The sequence below is a fragment of the Eschrichtius robustus genome, chromosome 2 (assembly GCF_028021215.1).
Source record: "Eschrichtius robustus isolate mEscRob2 chromosome 2, mEscRob2.pri, whole genome shotgun sequence".
Classification (NCBI taxonomy): domain Eukaryota; kingdom Metazoa; phylum Chordata; class Mammalia; order Artiodactyla; family Eschrichtiidae; genus Eschrichtius; species Eschrichtius robustus.
The window spans coordinates 95505647-95518716 of NC_090825.1; the positions used below are offsets into that span (position 1 = coordinate 95505647).

General features: G+C 40.4%; 1 protein-coding gene across 2 annotated transcripts in view; it reads right to left on the bottom strand.

The window, feature by feature from the left end:
• The window catches only part of SEMA6A (semaphorin 6A), a 124770-nt gene that overhangs the window by 7023 nt on the left and 104677 nt on the right, over positions 1–13070 (bottom strand). The gene's annotated exons all lie outside the window — the stretch shown is intronic.

Sequence of the window (13070 nt, forward strand, 5' to 3'; positions counted from 1 at the left end):
AATTAAGACTCTGTCTTCAACTGTACTTATCCCCTGCATCATACAGACATACCTGGGAGATGTTATCTGTCCTATGAAAAAATGAAGCCAAACAGACAAAGAAAAAATACATGAAATCTATTGCACCTATTAAAGTAAGTCCCAAGGAAGAGCCCTACCCATCCCCATCCCAGTTACCTTGCTAAGTACGTGAGACCTTAGGCAGCCAGTACCTTGAAATGGTTAAGTGCACACTTTCCTCTCTCACCCCTGTTCACTGGACTGTCTGTTTCAGAGCTGCTGTGATATGATGGATGTGTCTGTAGCCATAGTGAAGTGATTAATAGGCATCTGTGTAAAGCGGACCTGGTGACCACAAAGACAACAAAGCCCCTCTGTGTCCTTTAGAGAAATATGCAAAGGCAAAAAGGAATATGGACATTTCCTCCATCATCGAGCCAGAGCGGGGTTCGTGTTGGGTCTGAGAGCTAAGAAAGATGGCAAAATACCAAGAAAAGCCCTGGAGTGGGATGCCCTAAAAATAGACTCTTGATTCTGCTTTATAGTAAGACAAGCCTGTAATTTCCTTGAAATCCTCATAACAACTTGGGTGGATGGAATCTAACAACCCAATCTTTCTTGTTTGAAAATCTTATTGCAACAAAATGCCAACCTCACAGTCCTGCAAGGCAGTATGAATGAATGAACGAGTCACGGGCCAAGCACCACCACCGCTGCTAACCACAGAGGGCCTGCTGTAATCCCTATTAAAGAGAGAAAAAAACAAATAGGGGGAAAACCCTAACTGGAGACAATTTATCCTCAAAGCCACACCCCAGCCCACGGAGATGACCACGCGGAAAGTGCAGTGGGAGCTCTCTGTGGTTATCTCGGCAGGAAGCAGCCTTCTCCTTGTCTTACTGCATAATGCGAACCAGATGGCTTAGAAATAAACTGAACTGCCAGCAGCCGTGGAAATGGGCTCAGAGTTTATAACTCAAAGTTTCCTTTTTCTTTTATTTTCAATTTTTTTTTTTTTTTCTCCTGGCAGGCTGAAGATTAGGTGCTGGGAGGGGCCATGATCTTCAAGATGTATCAAGTTAATGACTGACCATGCCAAAGTAGAGGCAGCTTCCTGGCTGTTTAACATCCTCCGTTCAGAATCTATTTTAAAACTCACAAATTGAAATAATACTGACTGTGGTTGTCTGCAGATGAATCCACTTCCAGTTCTGTCACCTTTGAAATGGATACATTTTTACTTGTTGTTGGGATGCCATCACAAGAGGGAAAGGGAGAGTGCGCATAAAACTTCATTTTCCCCTCTGTGCCAGTGGGAGTTCTGGGTTCACTGTTCCTTGTCTGCTCCACTGTTTTAGACTCGGCACTGCCAGGGGGCGGGCTACACCCAGAGCGGAGATTGAGGTCTAGACCGGGGGTCATGATGAGATCATTTTAAAAAGCCATGCTCTGGAATGTTGATCTGTGGTTCCATGTGTTAGGACTGTCACTGTCTTTGTAAAGGTAATGACTATTTCAGATGGGCACAGTTTTAAGCAGAATTTGCATGGTTTATCTTCCTTCCTTTTGAGGTTTTCTTTCTAATAAGGCTAGAAACCCAACATCTAAATAGTTTTTGAAACCAGACAAAGCATTTCTGTTTTCCAGCTTCCTGGTCCCATCTTCCTTTGCTCTCTTAAGAGGCATCAAAGCTACAAAATAGGGAAGTGGATCTCCTTATAAAATTGTGAAATTCAGGTGATTCTTTGCAGTGCTTTGATTTTTTTTTTTTTCTCTGCCAAGTGAAGATAAAACAAATACGAGGAAATAGGTTTGTTTCAATACTCCTAAAACTTAAACTTGCTGGAAATGTAGTTCTTGGGATCTGGGTTATAGATGGGGCTGGGTATTACTGGTTAAGAACGTAAATCTTGAGGTCGTAAAGACCTGGGTTTAAGTCTTGGATCTATAAGTAACTAGCTGTATGATCTTGGGCATTGTGCAGAACACATGTTAATGCTCAATTAATAATGTAAGGGGAGTGTTTCTAGAATTTCTGACAAGTTACCTGCCTTCTGCATGGTCCCAGATAGGCTATTTTGATGGAACACTTTGGTTGGGTTCAAGTGTATTAGCCAAGAATGGGAGAAATAAGGATTTAAAAATACAACAAAATCTTGGAACGTGACCTCAAATAAGATAGCCCATACAACTTGGAAGGTGTCCTAAATCAGTATTACTCAGCATCCGCATCACCAGGAACTTGTTAGAAATACAAATCCTTGGGTCCTCCTCGGACCTTCTGAATCTGAATCTCTGGAGATTGGGTTCAGAAATCTATGTTTTAATATGGCCTCCAGATGATTTGTATGTTCACTAAAGCTTGAGAGGCACTGCCCTAAATGATATGAATAATATTCCAGAAAACAGCATCAAGGTGTTATGCTTTAAAGTCCAACCCCAGACACCACTGAGGCAGTGTATAGCCAGACTTTCAAAATTATTTGTAAAAGAATGAATAAATAGTCTTCCTTGATGTTCACTAAAGTATGACTCTTTAGTGGGTCTCGTGTATGCCATTTTCTTGCAGTTGCTGTATTCTGACAAAGAATACAAAATTGATAAGGTTTTATTGGAGAGACAAACACATCCCTAACTCTTTCCCTTGGTACCTGACAAAAGCTTGACATATGGCCTAAAATGTTGTACCACTACTTCTGTAACAGAATCAACCCAATGTGCTAGAGCCAAAAGCTGCTGGAAGAATGCACATGGTCTCTTTATTTGCCTCAGCATAAAGACAGGGGAATTGCTGATGCTTCCCATCTCTGTCGCAGGGGCCATCAGGTAGTGGTTGGTACTAGAGAGCCCAGTCAGGACGGGGTCCCAGGGACAGAAGAAGCAGAAGCTTGGTAGGAACTCACTATTGAATAGAGCAACCTCCTTTAAAGCTTGCATCACATGTCACCTTGAAATCAACTCCACTCAAGCAATGCACAGCCATCAAGCAACATCTGATAATGATTCAGGGGATCTTTTCCCTTACCTCTCCATGATCGGACAAGAGAATAAGAAACTCAGGAAGATTCTTTTCCTTTCTTTTCTGGATGGAAGAAGGGACCTGAGCTCATGTTTCATTCCCCAAATTAAGGTCCTGCTTTACAGTAATAAAAATGCCTGGTACAAAAGTGCCCTCAGCAGAGCTCTGTGCTTACACATCTGCTGAGTTGAACTGAATGTGCAAATCCATAGAATTACATAAGACATTTTAAGTTACATTAAATTTCTGCTGTGTGCTTTTAAATCATGGAGTGCAAGACCCGTCATCACTTACGGTGTATTTATTACCTTAACAAACGTCAGATGATTGTGTCCAGAGTTATCTATTATTTAAGAATAATAAGAGGCTGTAGGACTGGAAACAGCAAGCTCTAATATGTCCAAAAGGTTAGGCATAACGCAGTTTGCTGCCTTATAAATTTCTTGACATCATTTTCCCTTCTAATAAAGCATTGTCAGTGGTGACTATACTGAACTTCCATTATTCCTATACAGTTCATACTGGCTGCCCCTGCCTTTAGCGAAGAAATCTAATTGCAGATACATATTTGAAAAAGAGTGCATCTTTTAAAAAATACAAATTTTAAAAATAATTGCAGTGGGAAATTCCTGTTATCCCGTTAAAAAGGAATCTCTTTACAAAGATAATGCCCAATTGTAGACTTACAAGAGCTTAAGAAATACTAATTAAGGATGACAAACCTTCATACCGCCCATAATTAGCTTTCTGACACCGATTAAGAGCTGTGTACTCTATACCCAGTATACGTGAATTTATCCAACTGCGTTTCACTAGTTGACTCCAGGGCCTTTCTACCACTGAAGTGCTGGGAGACTGACCTCTGATAGCATTCTTGCAGGTCTGCTCAGGCCCCCAGTGCAGTCCACGTGCTTTGCAGGACTTCACCTGTTAATTACTTGCACAGCCTGTGTCTCCCTGGGACCAGCGAGTGGACACAGCTCTTCTGTCCTCTTTCTCTCCATGGCAGTGGCATGAATTATGTATTCTGAGCAACTCTTGCAGCTTTTAAGGCCATTCTCATGTATAATGTCAAGAAAAGAGAGGCTGTCCTCAAGAAATTTCCCAGTTTCCACTCTTTTGCCTTGCTAGACTACTTTGTTGGTGGAGCAGCAAGGTTTGCAAAGTAAAACTTGTGTGTTACAAGCATTTTTTTTTTTTTAAACTCCAAGAAACGAGGCTATCAGAAAGACAGTTTTGAGACAAAGCTAATATTATTTTCCCAATATTACTCATGCTCCAAAATATACGTCGACTCTTCACAATTTTATTGTAAGGACAAAACAAATTTTAGATGAACACAGTGCAGTTGAACCAATTAAAGAGCACCTTTTTAACTACACCAGATGTTCAGTTAATACGATCATGCCTAACCTAGTCCCTGTAGTCCTTGAAAGTTCCATTAAGCTGTCAGAAAACTTTGTCATTTGTGTGTGTTTTTGTGCAAAAGATAGGAGGGAATGGAAAAAAAAAAAAGACTGAAGGAAAAGGGTGGGAGCAAAATGAATTCATGTCAAGGGTGATGTGGCTTGAAAAAGTGGCTACAGATGAAAGTAAGTAGCACTTTTAGAAGGTGAATTGATTTTTTTAATACCCCAAGGTTTAAGTTGCTGATTTTAAAAGAAAAAATGAAAGTCTCTAGAATTATAATTTAAGTTCTTCATTTTTTTTTGAGAAAATGATGTTAGGTGAAGAGAAAAAGGTTTAATTGGTATCTCTAGAAAAGAAAATTCAAATATTGGTGTTCAGATTCAGGCAGGCAGGGAGATGAAACAGCTTTCTACATGGCTGACATTTAACTTTTTTTCCTTCTACCCTTTCCGCAATAATCTCATCAAGACCTTCGATAAATTCAGCAAGTTGTCAAGAGGATGCAAAATTAATTAGATCAAATCTACGTCTCTGCCCGCGTTGCTGAAAGAACAATTACAACCGACCACGTGGGCATCCTCCCCACCACACACTCACAGGGAAAATTCCATGTCTTCCAGTAGAGAGCCCAGCACCTGACCTCACAATCTATCATTTTCCTGGGTGCCTCAAAGAAAAGCCAGAGACTACAGATAGATTCCTTTTCCGGCAGGTGATAAAGAAATATTAATTTAGTAAAATAAATGGTGGCACCCTGGATTATATTACCATTTCTTTCTCAGTCTCCCCACCAATTTCAAAATCTGTTCTGGATGAAAAGTCTGCCATGTGCCCTGCACCCCAGTGTTTTAACTAAAGTGATAGAGGAGGCCGAGTCTGGAGCTGAGTTTGCTTGGGGCCTTACCTAGGATAGAGCTCTTAGCTTGGCAAGGATCATCTACAGAAAATGCCAGTGATGTGTGGAAACACACTTCAGATCCAAAATTGATGCAAGATTCCATCTCCCAAGCTTATTGTGTATGTGCAATTAACCACCTAATATGACTGAATAATCAATTTATTATATATCTGTCATCTGTCGATCTCTTGACCTCTGCATTTCCTTCCCTGCCACCCTTCTTCCTTCCTATCACCCACTGCTTACAGGTAAAGCCAAAACCCCTTAGCATGACTTTTAATCTCAATTCCCTTTCTGGCCCTTTTACATGCTTCTCTTACTCTCAGATTTCACTCTGCCCCACTGCTAACCAGGATGTCACCTGTGTGTACCCCCTGCTAAACTGCAAGCTCCTTGAGTGCAGGGCTTATGCTGGATCAGATCAGTGTGTACTGTAGCATTCAGCAGAAGCCTTATATGTAGCGCATGTTTGCTGAACGTCTGTTGAATGAACGAAGAAAGAAGTGAACAAACGTTGCCATTTTGCCTTTCTTTGAGTCTAGGGTTATTGTTACCATTATTACATTTTCTCTTAAATTAAATTAACTATTAAATTAACTATTATTTTCTAGTGCTCTGATTCCAGTTCATATCCTTCAAAGTCGTGGAAATGAGAAATGAAAACAAACAAACAAAGGCAGCCATATAATTGAAGAAGAAAAATAACCCCATATAGTTTACATAACTGTTGATAAAAACCTGAGGTTAAATTAAAATTAGAAAGAAACAGTAGTTTTAATCATACCCTTGTTTAGGAACAGTTTGATTTCTAAGCCTTTTTCCCTGAAAAGTGGCATTTGGAAGCTTGCTTTCAGTGATAATTTTTAAAATTACTCTAACATATTTCAAACGCATATACAACTTTTAGTGATATTTCTCTGGAATTAAATACAATGATAATATTTTTCACAGAATGAAATTTTTACTTTAATTCCTCTTATATGGGTTATTCTAGATTTTCTAAGAGTTGAAGGGCAAATGTAGACTAGAGATTACATCTTATATACTCACTGAAGAAGTTATCAGCAACCTCTTCAATAGGATTGCCAGGTAGCAAATAAATATAGAGAATTCCTGGTTAAATTTCAACTTCAGATAAATAATAATGTTTTAGTATAAGTATGTCCCGTGCAGTAGGTGGGGCATACTTATACTAAAAAATTATTCATGGTTTATCTGAAATTCACATTTAACTGAGCACTCTGTATTTTATGTAGCAACCCTACTCTTCTACCTCCAAATAATGGGCTTCTACTGGTTCCCCATAAATATTCTTCAGACTCACTCTAAACTTTCAGAGATTAAAATAGCTTAACAGAGCATAACAAAAATGATAGTAAGCCTTTATGGGGCAGGTTTAGCACAATTTACAAATTTAAAAATATACTAATGGACTAAATTTCAAGAATTGTATCTTTATCAGCAACAACAGCAACTTAGATGCCAACTTTCTTAGGAACTTTGAAAGATACCTTTCCTCTAACCCTCAAAACCAGAAATAGGGAAACTCTAATTCAGAAGCGTTGGTGGAACAACAGCAATCAGTCCCCCATCTCTTAGTGTTCCCTGGCCCTGACCCTGCATGTTCCTACCTGGTTGAGTTAGTCGTCGATTGTTAGGTGGAAGTTGGAGCCCTTTGTCCCCGCCCCCCCCCCCCCCCCCCGCTAGCAGCCCCTTCCCCATCAAATAGAACCCCTCTCAACCCCTTTCTCTGAGTTCTCTTCCAAGACGGTCCTGTTCTGCCATCACATTTAAAAATGGCTGTGATACTATAGGTTTTACTAATAAAAGCTATGCAAATTACCATGGAGTTAAGTTTTTTTTTTTTTTAAATAAAGCTCAGGATGTTCAAAAAGAGCCTGAGTTTGCCAGCATTTCCACAAAACTTTTAAATATGAGTCCTGTACCAGATGTACCTCACTTCCCTCATCCTCCTTGTCAAGTGATATATGACCGCTATAATATTGGTACTGAAGGGGACAGAGAAGCCGTTTCCAAGTGCTATGTCCTTGATGTGTTCAGCCAGGTTGTCTTCGGTTGTCTAATATCTTTTTCTAAAGGCTGCCGTGCACCGTTTTGCCTTGTTCACAAAGACAGTAGTGGTCGTAAAGGCTTTTTGGTGCATTTTTGTGTCTTTGTGTGCTTCATCTGTCTCGCAGTTTGATATTTCTTGGACAGGAACTATGTCTATCTCTAGTTTAGCCTCTAACTCCTTATTGGCATCCAATACTGTGCTGTAGAGCCAGTAATAAATTTTGCTTGAAGACGCCTCAGAAAACATTTTTGTTATGTAATGTTACTGAAGAAACGGCAGGGAAAATGCAGTCCAAGTTTAGGAGTCAGGGAAAGAAGAGAATCTTATTTTTCTCCCTTTATTACTGTCATCAGCAATAATTTTCTCTGTAAATAAGATCACCTGCATATGACTTGATAGGAACCAAGAAATCACTTTCCCCATTGGGAGAACTGAGATGCTTTAAAATCCTTCATCCATTAGATTTTAAGCATTGCAGATTGTTAAAACTCAGAAGCTATTGGGCCAGGCTCTGTTACCAAATATACTCTTTTAAAATGGGATTTCCTAGCCTGTTCATGAAGAAAGCCTGGCTCTGAGGGTTTGGGACTCAGAATAGGTAAAGTTTGAAAGAGAGAAAAGGGAAAGAAGGGTCAAGTGTAGGTTACTGCCAAGTCGGGGGAACATGCTGTAGCCCAAGAGTCCTTACAGATCTCAGAAAAGTAGGCGGGAAGCAGAAGTGCTGGAGGTAAACTTTCCCTGGGCCACAATTTGGGAAATAACGAGCTGCAGTCTACACTTGGATGCTCACTGCTGGTCTGGAGAATCATCTCGCCAGGTGCTTAACAAGCCTAGAATGACTAATCTGTTTTTAGTCTAAATCCATTTTACTCTCAATTCCTACTTGACCAAACTTCTCATCCCTAATCACAAAGCTCAGTAGTTGGAAGAGAAATCAGAAGAGCACTAGGTCGTATAACTGCAGCGCTCAGAGCCCAGCCAGAAGGTAGAGCCATTATTCAGTCTCGTTCTTCCAAATGCCAGAAGCACAGTTTTGGTCTAGTTTAATCATCACTGGACTTTTTAAATTGCTCCAGGCCAGAGTTACCCACACTTTACTCACCAGCTACCAATGCTACAGTTCTGGTGAAATCAATGAGCCTCACTTACCATGTTATTTACTTTTTACACCTCTGTATCCCTATACTTCCTGCATTAGTAGTTACTTAATATTTAAATTACCTTTAAGGTGCGTTTCAAGTGGAAACTTCATATCATTATCATAAATGGAAAAAAGTGTCACTTTTCATAGATAGAAGGTAACCATAGAAATAAAATTAACTGAAAGCAAAACAATGTTTGTTCCAGCTAGCTCCAGCTGCATGGCAAAGCCCCCAATCTAAAGCCTGTTCTTTCTTCTCAAAAGGATAGTAGCAAGCTTCTGGAGTTGTTAAAGCACCAAACTAGGACTTTTGCCTTGACATAACCAAGAAGACAGAAAGAGAAATGAAAGGGGCGTTAACTTTCCACCGCATGATTCAGTATTCCTGAAGGCCATGGTGTCTCTGAGCCATCTAAATCATCTCACGTCAGATGTGACATGTCCTACTTGGAGGCTATGATGGCTTTGAGGAATCAATAATTGACTGTAAAGAGGATTGTTGATAAACTCTATGATTTATACAGTTCCATTCAGGATTGCTATGCAGTGTGGCCAGTATACGCATCATTCTTCACAGACCTTCTGAATCTTACTGGAATGTTATTTCCCAAACTAAAAATTGCTTACAGAATAGCTTGTACATTGATTAAAATATATTCAGCATTTGCTGTACATTTTAGTTTAAATTATTCATTTGATCTCTAATTTAAATTCTGTTTCTACATCTTTTCCTTGTCTGTAATGACATCGTCTTGACTAAATATAATAATGTGATAATATCTTGTTTTAAAGATTTCCCAAAATATATAAGCGTATATATAAGCTCTGGCATTTCCAATCAAATGGGAACATTTTTGTATATATCGACTATTTCATCAGTTTTTCGAGAGCCCACAAGAACTTTAGAAAATAAACTCTGAAGTAGGGGATTTTCTTCTAATCTGATTTATTCTTGTGTCTTTGTGGCAGTGGTCCACAATTACATTAGACACTTATGCTACACAGCTCTCTTGGCAGACCTGTCCCTGGCTAATTTCCTCACCTATCTTGCAGTCTTCTTGGAAATCAGGTTTTGGAGGATTATTACTTTTGGTCAGAAACAAGAGGCACAAGAGTGGCTATTAATTCTCAGTATTGCTTAACCTAGAAAAGAAAGCCCTTATTTCTTTTGCTGTGGGAAGGGGGGTGAGGGGAGACAAGCCAGATCTAAAAATAAACTGGATTTTCTTTCTTATTCATATGTAATTAGAGCCCCTTTGTAACTACTCATTACTACCTCAATAGTTATAGGATGAATAAATAATATATATTTTTAAATGTGGCAAAACCAAGAAAGAAGTAGCCAGGGCTGCTTCTAATTTATCAACTTGGTGATTAAAGGGCTGGCTGTAGAGGCTCCAGACATCTAGGGAGCCAGAGATAAAACAGGGCAGTTGGCTGTGTTTTTACTAATGAATCTAGGGCTTGAAAGATATCAGGCAATTTTAAAGAAAAGCAGCAAGGACAAGAGATATTAGACAAGGCCAGTAGGGTAATGAAGGACAAGGCCAGTTACTGAGCGAGAAAATTACTTCATTTTCTGTGATAATACTTCTGTGTGCTTTGTAGCTCTCTTCTCACGCTTTGTTAGTATGACTGTATATATATATACGTACAGCATCGGAATGCTACCCCCAGTGTAGAAGGAAAGAGCCTTGGAACGTTCCGCAGAGGGGCAGAGGGCTTGGGTCTATTACTTTGAAAGGGGGAGGCTAAGAACAATGGTAGCAGAAGGGGGTTAGATTGCAAGGTGAGGAACAGTGCTTTGACAGAACGTGAGGGACGCACAGGATTAAATCAAGACGAAAGACACAGCAAGGAAAAGAAAGAAAAAGACAAGCAAACATACTCTGGAAATGCAGGACTGTTTGGAGGATGAGGTGGGACCAGGAGTGGGATCAACCCAGTGGTGCTCAACATTTCTGCAGAGCAGAGCTCTGGGCTCGTTTGCTCACTGGTCTTTTTTCAGCAGCCAAAACGGAAAGGGCATGGGACACTTGACTCCTCCTCAGCTAGCTGGTCAGCAGACACATTTTCTGCTTAGCGGGGAAATGTGCGGTATTTTAGAAACAGTTCCAGAGTATATTTAGCTCCTAAAGCTGGGGCACACAAATGTCACATTCCCATAAGACAATCGGCCCAGTGAAAAGAGCACCCACCAGAGGCCCGCAGAAACCCCGTTAAACTCTTGCATCCCAGGAGGTGCTGCGTACCCGGATGTGACATCATTAAGGCACCCACGTCAGGGAATGGAAAGAAGCGAGGGGCTCACAGATTGGGTCAAGTTAAAGGACGTAATCATGAGTCAGAAAAGAAACAAGACTTTTCCAACGGAGTAACGCCATCACCAAGTCATACCACACAGTGCTTGGCAAAACAAAACAAAAGTTCAAAATAAATCATGAACATTAAACAGAAGAACACTTCAGAGCAAAATGGAAATTAAAAATCATAAAAAATCATGACAAAAGGAACATTAAGCTACATTACTTTTTTATTTTTAAAGTTTCTGCATAACTCATTGTCATTGCCCTATCAAATACACACGTCATCAGCTGTCAAAAATGAAGCTCAAATTTGACAGGGCAAGGCAAGGAGTTAATAGCACGAGAGCAGTGATCATGTTGAACACCATGCAATCACCTCTGCCACCATTGTTTGACAATTTGTAGACTGCTTCCAGCTTTGTCAATATTCATAATAAGGCCCAAGAGAATGAACAATGCCGAATTTTAAAATGATCTGTCAAAGTGTTAATTGGACTCTTTGATAACCTCCATCCCTCGGGAGAGTTAACGATTGGAGAAAATTCACGCCATCCATCTCAGTGAAGTGAAGAGGAAATGACTGTAACCAACAGCTAGATATTTGGTTGACATATTTAATGCTTTACTGGAAAGGCTGTTTGGTTTTTCAGAAAGTTGCAGTGGGCAAATACAAAGTGATTTTTACTGTGTTGTCTGTTCTTGAGAACTCGGCCAAGACTAACACATCTGCGGTCAGGAGCCACACAGAACAAATAATGGCACATGCTGGGGCTGGTGGCCTGCTGTGATAGTCCTGCCCCATCACAGATTGGCCTGGTGCTTTCTTGTGATGGTTAAGAGCAGGGATCCCACCAATTTAGAGGCTGCTGAGACAAAAGCCACTTAAAAAAAAAAAAAGATTGGGGCAGGACATATTAACAATAAGAAGTTATGGAAGAATAATAAAATCGATTAAGGGGATATATTAAAGAACAAGTTAAGGGACTTCCCTGGCGGTCCAGTGGTTAAGACTTCACCTTCCAATGCAGGGCGTGCGGGTTTGATCCCTGGTAGGGGAGCTAAGATCCCACATGCCTTGTGGCCAAAAAACTAAAACAGAAGCAATATTGTAACAAATTCAGTAAAGACTTAAAAAAGAAAAAAAAAAACAAGTTAAAAGGGCTACATCTTCCCATTTTGGGCTTGGCGTGTAGCAGCAGAAGTTACGACATTCTCAGGAGATGAGCCGCCAAAAAAAAAAAAAAGATGAAAATTTAGCGTGTGAGTCTGCCTAGCAAACATTCTCTAAAAGTAAAGATGGAAATATGTATACAGAAAACCCTGGGGGAAGACACGATAGAGACTGTCTTCCAAGGGTCACTGTGCCTGGTCTGCCCTTGAGACTCAAATCCCTGCTTGGATGAAACTCTTGAAAACATATAGAAGTAAACAAGGCTGAATGGGGGGAAACAGCTCGCAACATAACTGAGCTTTTCAGTCTCTGATTTACAAGACTATTTTTTGGACAAGTAAAGGCCTCTTTGGTTGCAGCTGCAACTAAAGTAGGATGTGTTACCAGAAGCAGCAAATGGCGAGAAAAGAGATGACATTTCCTGTCTCTAGTTGAGCAAAGCAAGCCAGGGAGAATTTAGGACAGTTCACAGTAGAGTCCCTTTCATTTAGTGCAGCTTCCTTTCCATTTTAAATGCATAGCAATTCTGCTTGATTAAATAACATATTTTTGTTTTAGCTGTTATCCTCTGCGGGCAATTAAGTGCGTCTCAGGACCTCAGCTCTATTCAAATTCAGCACCATGCGAGAGTGAGGGATGCTACCAGCCAGAAAAGACTTCCCTCTGCTATTTCTCCATTCACTGATTAAACGGGCTTTTACTTTGATTACCTGTACTTGCCAAAGCCCGCACCACATTCCATCCCATTATGGGGGGAAGAGAGGATCCAAAAATCACTGAGTGAGCTAAGAGGAGTGGAAAGGGATCTCAGGAGCCAGTATCTGCTTTGGGCCAAGCCATGCCTCTCTTGGGTGGAGGAAGCTTAGAGGATGTGTTATTTGTTTTGTGTGGTTTCTCCTTGGTCAGGGCGTCATTGTGGATCAAACCTGGCATAGAGGATTGGGTTGCAGCCTTTTCTGAGACGCTTTCAATCGTAGTGTGTTGGAGGTTCGTTCCTTACATGCTGCTGTGATTCAGCTGGAAGCAGTTCCATAGTCCTCCCCGCTTTTCC